Source organism: Aphelocoma coerulescens, chromosome 11 (genome assembly GCF_041296385.1).
Source record: "Aphelocoma coerulescens isolate FSJ_1873_10779 chromosome 11, UR_Acoe_1.0, whole genome shotgun sequence".
Classification (NCBI taxonomy): Eukaryota; Metazoa; Chordata; class Aves; order Passeriformes; family Corvidae; genus Aphelocoma; species Aphelocoma coerulescens.
Genome location: NC_091025.1, coordinates 14,115,554 through 14,123,188, shown reverse-complemented (window position 1 = coordinate 14,123,188; position 7,635 = coordinate 14,115,554).

Below are 7,635 nucleotides of genomic sequence, written 5' to 3'. Positions count from 1 at the left end.
GGTCCAGAGGTGTGGGTACAGAGCTGGCTGCCCGTCTCACAGCAAAAACAAGTGTTGTGTTTCCAGCTGGGTTTGTATAGCAAAATACCAAATACGCTGTTAAAAAACAAAATGAAACCAACATAAGTACAGGCAAAACTAGAAACAGGTGAGGAACTCTTGCAGGGCAAAAGCCATGGAATACATGGCCATGCTTGCTCTGCTGCAATTTTTATTACCAGGCAGGGAATGTTTTTCAGGCTAATCAACAAACAAGTGAACAGGGGTTGCCTGGAGTACAGGACGACTTGAGCACAGCTCATACAGGCGAGATAGTTCTACCAAGATGCTGAAAGTGTAACATCCTGCTTAAGGGATATAGGCAACCTGAGGCTGCCCCAGAGATGCTGGACTTAAACCTCCAGAAATGTGAGACCAGTCTCAGCTGTCAGACCCCTGCATAATTCCTAACTCCTTTTTTGTGCCTTGGCTTTCCCACCTGTAAAACAGAATTAAACCTTTCCTAGCTCATAGAATATTTTCACAGCTTTAATATTTATTATTATCATTCTGCCCTGTAAAAGGGCAAAACTAAACCATAAATTCTAGGTCAAAACTGCCCCAAAATTTTTAAGACACATGAGCTTGGTGTATGCAGTGGCACAGGAATACTGGTGCCCTCTGAGCTGAAAGCCCTGCCCCTGCTGCCGAGCCGTTCCACATGGAAAGGGCACAAATGCTGCCAGCCTTGTGGCAGCACCTGAAGCAGCATTCCTGGCACTGGGAACACCACCCAGCCACTCTCAGTGGAACAGGAGACCATCCACATGGGCATCAAGCTCTTGAACACGGCCTTCAGCTTTTTTACTAACACATAACTGTGGGAATTAAAGACCCCCATTCCAGTACCTAAGAAAAGAGCAAATATTAGAGCTTTTCAAGAGGTGCAGGGCTTAACAATGACCCTAGACCCAAGGGAGGGAAAGAAGTATTTTTATATATTTGTGACTTATTCCAATAGCACAAATAACCATGCAGTTAGTGTCGATTTAGTAAAGAGACACTATTACTTAATGTGGCAGCAAAGGCACGTACAGCATGCAAGCACTGTGCCATGGGGGAAAGCTTGCATGACAAAGAGAATCCTTTAGAAACTTTGGCAAGAACTCTGGAACGAGCAATGCTCAGCCTGCAACCTTCCATTAGCAGATCTAAATACAGAAGCAAAGTGTAAAACAACACCTTCCTGCAGTATTTTCATTAATTAATATTAAGAATATAATTATTATGATGAGTTTCACTGACTGCTTTTTTTCCCGTTTAGTTTCTGAAAAATAATTTGGAGCTTCTCTCTCCCCCAGTGCAATTTCCAGTCTCACAATGTCAGTTTTGGACTGTGTGATCCTGTGAGTATTAAAGGCAACAAATCAGTAGCAACTATAGAACTTTTAATCCACAAAGAAATAGTCCATTTTTCACAAAGTTAAATGTATTGCTGTGACAATGGACACAGGGCTACAGTTTTTTCTAGTACCTGGGTAAAGTCTAATGGATTTTACATATAGGGAAATACAGAGCTTGGTGCCTTGCCCTAAAATACTGTGAGCTCGAGGCAAGGAAAGTGATCACTGAGTATAGGCTTTGTAGGTGTCACGAGACACCATTTACTCATAGAATAAATGCAGAACTTTACTAAAAATCATGCACGTTAACATCCAACAAATGAAATCAAGATCAAGGTTAGTACTTTGGCTTTTAGAGGAATTCTTCAAGTCTGCTATTCTTACACTCCAGAACTCCTCTTCCAAATGAGAGAAGTTAGAAGCCCATCAGTGCATTTGGAGCACAGACCAAGACAAGGGAAGAGGTAAAGAAGTTATTAAAACTGGATTTCCCAGCCAGCTGCTGACACATTTTCCAACTCCTTCACTAACTACAGAGTAAAGCGAAGCGGCTCAGCATTTTTGAGGTGACCTCTCTCATCTCCCAGCACCAGCCTCTGTGAATTAGGAGGAGGTGTGCTGGTCCACAAACATCCCATTTCCAGGAAATTTATAATCTAAACAACATTACTTAGATCAAATGGTTAATACAAAGTATCTTTCTTCCTGAAAATGAGGGGAAGCTTTAATCACTTGGCACATTTCTTTTACACACACTTACGGGTTATGAAATCACTTAAGTATTTTAGAACCTTTTTTCATTAATAATCAGGGACAGGGAGCTACTAATACTGATGTCACCCAGCCTAAGTCACCGTGACTATGCCCTAAACATCTAACTGAAGGTTCCCAGTTCTCTTCCAAAGGCACTTCCAAACTGCACTGATAACTTACCCTTTCATTACGCTTCCATCCATGCAACAAGCTAGAGCTGAAAGCCAGCATACAGGAGTATCCCCAGGGAAATGCACACAGAATCAGCAGGCAGGGTATTGATACCAGAAATGTTCAGGTGCCCTTCTGTGTCTGATCAGGACAAGTATTCAGGAGCCTGTGAAGACTTTGACTGATGAGGCATTTCCTAACAGCAGTCAATTCCTGGTTGTCTCTGTGCCAGTATCAGATCATTTCTAGAGCCACTCCACTCACAATGGATTAGTATTAAAGGACAGGTCTGCAAGCCTCCCCACCTCATTAATATTCATTTTATATTTTAAATTCCAGTTACACAAGGACTCATGTCCAAGGCTAGAAGCCTCATAAATTATATTCCATTTTTAAACCTGCAGCATTCGCTCTCATTGTTTCAGATGGAAAACACTAGCAGAGACAGCTTTGGGCAGGCTGCTTTTGTTTAAAAGAATACTATCTAAAGCCCTGCTTTAACTTCATTAGCCCAAAAAGATTTGCACTACAACGAATCCTGCCTACAAAGCACAAATACAATTGCCAGCAAATTTTTATTCTTTCATTATTCTGCTTTTGTTCCAGCTGCCAAAGCAAGTGTGTATAATGTCTGCAGCTGAATAAACTCACAAAAGGCAACTTACCAAGGGAAGACTTGAAAATAGCTACAACCACCATAAAAAGAAACCAGATTAAGAGGCAAAGTGACTCAACATGTACTTTGTCTCCCAGCAAATACGGGTGGGTGATTTAGATGATTTTGCATTGAGAACTACCACATTACACAGCAAACCTGGATTCAATGGTCAGAAAAAATGTCCAAAGGAGAATACATTGAAGTCTTCTCTGTAAGGATGGGGCCAATTTTTGGGTAGCATTCTCTTCGTTCTGTGAAACACTGAGCCTTGTTACACAGGTCAACCTGACAGCACCTGTACCCTTCTAGTCTCCACTAGTGAAGGAATGAACAGCAAAAGCAAAAGGAAGGACAAACTTTTCTCATTTTACCTTTACAAAAAGTTGCTGTAATGCACATTTCATGTTCAAGAGCCTATTAGTTTAAAACATGGACAGGTAACTGGAACCAAAAGTATTTGACATCATTCTTCTACTTGCTTTCTGAAAAGCCTTCAGCAGGGAGCGGAGCAGACCGGGCATGTTTCCCAGCATGGGATGAATAGATTGTCACTTGCATGGGATGATAGATTTTTATCAAGCTCCTACTCTGTAGATGCACTATCCTGTCGTTTTTATAAAGAATTAACACATATCCTCTTGCCCACTCTGAGGCAGTCACAGAGTTGGTAATTACAGCCTCTCATTTAATGGTTCGTTAACTAGAGGAGACACAATTTAAGTGAGCAAGCCCCATAAAGTACACATGCAGCACATGAATATACATGTTGAAATCAGAATTACAGAATCCTCTAGACTGAATTTGAAATTCAAAGGTAAATATTTTAGCTGTATTTTAACTTTGGCAGCCTGGATTGATGACTTTTTCCTCCCTATCTTTAAATCAGTGTCCCCTAACTAGATTCATTCTAGCCCTCAAAAACCTTCTTCACAGGATACTTCCCCATTTTGACTTACTCCTGAAAAACACAGATTAACACTCTCAATCCCACCCCCAGTGGTGGAGGGATCTTGTTCACCTTCCTTATCATGTCTGAATCTGTTCCCCACAGAAAAGCCCAGTAAACTCACAACTAAGGATACAGACGGGGAAGACCCAACACAGGAACAAAAGAACACAGCCCCTGGAGAACTCCTTTTTCAAACTACTTAATTTCTAGGTATAAAGGAACTGCTCAACTCTGGGAACAGCTGGAGTAGCAGTATCCTTACTCCTCTACAGATGCAGCACCTCTCCACTCTCCTTGTTCTCCAAACTGCCCTGCTGCTCCTCACAGCTCCCAAGGGCTGATACAATGCACTGCTTCCTTCAGTGATATCCTGCAGGTTTCCACGTCACTCTCCCAAACAGCCTGAACACACTCATTGTTGACACTAATCATCAGACCTTTCTCCATTCTCTAGCGAAGTCCAGCTTGTCTTTTTCCTACCCTCTCCATTCCTGGCTTACTCTCTCTGGTCCCTGCCTCCCGCTCGTGTCTGGAGCAAGCCGCAATCACCTTCCTGCCTTTGCTATATAAGGAAACCCCACGGCAGCTCCAATGCTGGCTAATAAGGAAAACTGCATGCCTGAAACCCCAGAAACTGAGATTACTGTAATCATAATACAGTAACAGTCTGACAGTGGCCTTTTAAGTCACTGTGCTTTTGAGTATTACTGCAGTCACAGAGTGCAAGCTGTCAAAAACCCATTAATCGATCACAGCTTGATCAGCAAAAAAAGCACTGGTCAACTGACAAGCAGCAATCTACAATCAGAACTAATGAATATAATCTCAACCCACTTTTTAGTCTCACAAAGCATAATTTTTATGACTTTCTCAGATTCCCAATGTTCAAATAATGAATCTTCTTGTTTTTAAGGAATGCCATTTGTAACACAGGTATTCAAAATAGAACATGTCCCCTGCTCTTAACCATTTGCTGTATTTTTATTTTTGATCATTCTGTAGTTGGTAGGAATAGGGTCCTGTTCATTTGGATTTCAAATTCTTGTAACACACTAACTGTCTACTAAAGATTTTAAAAGACAAAATATTTGAACACTCATTTTCCTATGTACTATTGCCATCAGTCTCAACCACTGAAGAGTACAAATTGTTCAAGTATCTGTTTCCCCTTCAAAACTCCTTTAACCTTTTATTTTTTTCTAGAACTACATTTAGATGCACACACATGAGCTGTAAGCAAACGTGAGCTTCCCTGTTGCTAAGTAACTGTGTCAGAGCCAGCCCTGCCACTGTTGTAAGCAACAGCACGGCAGCTGCCAAGTTTGGAATTCAGTCAGCGTCAAGAAATGTAAGCTAAGTATTTTGGATGAGACTCTCAATCTTCTTAAAATGGGTGTGAGCAACAATGAAAGAAAAATAGATCTTGAGATGACCAGATTCATGAGTAATCCTAATGTTTCCCCTATCAGAACACTTTGGCTGTATTTCAGAATGCAGCTATTAGTATTTATCTAAATTAGGCTTCTTGCTCAATTTCCACTCAGCCCATTATACATGCTTTGAGGTATTATTTTCAAAACATTCCTCTATGTAAGTGTTGGAAATAATAATTGTGATCACTCAGCTAAATAAAAAGTTTGTTTTAAAAGTGCCTTTTTGAAAACCTTTCACTGGATGTCAAGACCTGCCACTGGAAAAAAATCTTAAGAGTAAATTCTAATGCTCGTCTTCTAATCTTAAAATAGATTAGTCGACACAGTTTGGAAGGGAATTCTACTTAAGAAACTAAATTAAAACCTTAAAAAAAATTTTTTTCACTGCACGTTGTCAACATAATCAGAGGTAAAACTACCCCAGGACCAGGCTCTGAATCAGTACTTGGCCAAGACTCATTATATCTCTTTCTTAAGCATTTCCTAACTTACTGCACCATTTTTCCTTCTTTGGAATTGCTCTGTCCTAAAGAACAGAGAGCTTTGTTAGTTTTCCAAGATGACAGGAAGCAATCTTTATCCTCCACAGTTTCAGAAAGCTACAGTAAAAGGCACTTAAACCTTAAGTCTCAGTCCACAGTTCCTTGGTGAGCTTACACAAATTGAGCCTTATTCCAATTTCATTCACCTGAGGTTACACACTAACATTTCAGTTTTAACAGTCCCCAGCCGAAAGGCTCATGCAAAACAAACAGCTGTTCTTTTCCAGAGCTTCTCACACTCGTGCCTTTCCTCTGACTCTATCTGTACAACAAAACCTCCAGGAGACTGTGTGTGGTTTCACAGATAGATTTAATACCTAGTGCACTTTTATGCAGGTTATGACAAGTCTACATCTAAAGATTTCTGAACTCTGCTGTTAATAAACTGTATGCCATTCCTTAAAAATGTCCTTTAACATATCAGAATTTTTTTATTTGCTGAAGAAGTCACCAATAAACACTACTTTCAAATACACAACTGTACCAGTAAAATAATTTATTCATTTTACTGAAAACCAGAACTCCTGGGTCACCTCTTGCCCCAGCAAGTTCACTGACCCTGAAATGCATCTTTGGTGTCGCTGAGAACCAGGACCTGGGACCCAGAGCACCTTCACAGCAGAGACTCCAACCTCTCATCACTACACCTGCCCTCATGGCCACACACACACACACACGTTTTGCTGCACAACTTCTCCATATAAAGCAACTCTGACCTCAGTCTGAAGATTTCTCTTTATTAGCATGATATTTTCCATTAAATATTCATAAGTTGTTTGTTCCAAGACAAAACAGAAACCACTGAAACTTGGTAAACTGCCAGTCTATTAATATTTGTACTTCTGGTATCTGGAACACTCACTGTTCTTAACAGCATTTTATGGTCCTCAACATTGTCCAGGATTAAAAATAGTATTTCTTAACTCTAATTAACAAAATTAGTAAGTTTTAATTGAGAGAAATAACACATAGTAGGAGACCAAAGGCAGTAAACGAAGATAGAGCTCAGGTTTGACGTACAATTAAGAAGTACCAAGAAAAGCAGCTTATGGGGCGGAGTGAGGGGAAGATGAAGAAGAGGTACCTGACCTTTTCCTGGGGAAATGCCACATGATGACACCAAATGATTCCTGAGAACCACGTTCTGGGCTTGAAATTTTAAACAACTTTGGTGAAAGCAGGTTTAAGTTTTCTTCTGCAGAAAAAAGGAAATACAGAGATTTATCCATTTTCATTGCCTCCATCCTAATCAATTCCTTGCCTCTTACGTAGATGGCACATCCCAACCAACAGCTGGCAGCTGTCAGAAACCCTTTTAAAGTAAGTGCAGGAAAAAAAAAACCCAAACACTTTAGTACATTGATCCACAGATATTTTCAGCTCATTATGAACTCATAATATCTGTAGAAATCATGCAGTGTCTGATCTGCCATAATACAGAAAATTTTATCATCTTCATCTCAACCAAAAAACCTGCTTAATCATTTACAACTCTAGGGCAACCAGACTTAAAATTCTGTAACTAACAGTTTGTTTTAAAAGTGATAACATAAAAAAAGAGGAAATAAAATTACTCCATTATTATACAGAGCTGTCCTACCACCATTGCAACCAAACTGGCAACCTCCATAAAGGATAGGCAAATAACTGGGGAAAGCAATGCCTTGGAATTCTGCAGTTAGATTTGCTAGATGTTATTTGCCAGAATCCACAGTAAAATTAGCAAGAAGCCTACTACAAAAAAAAC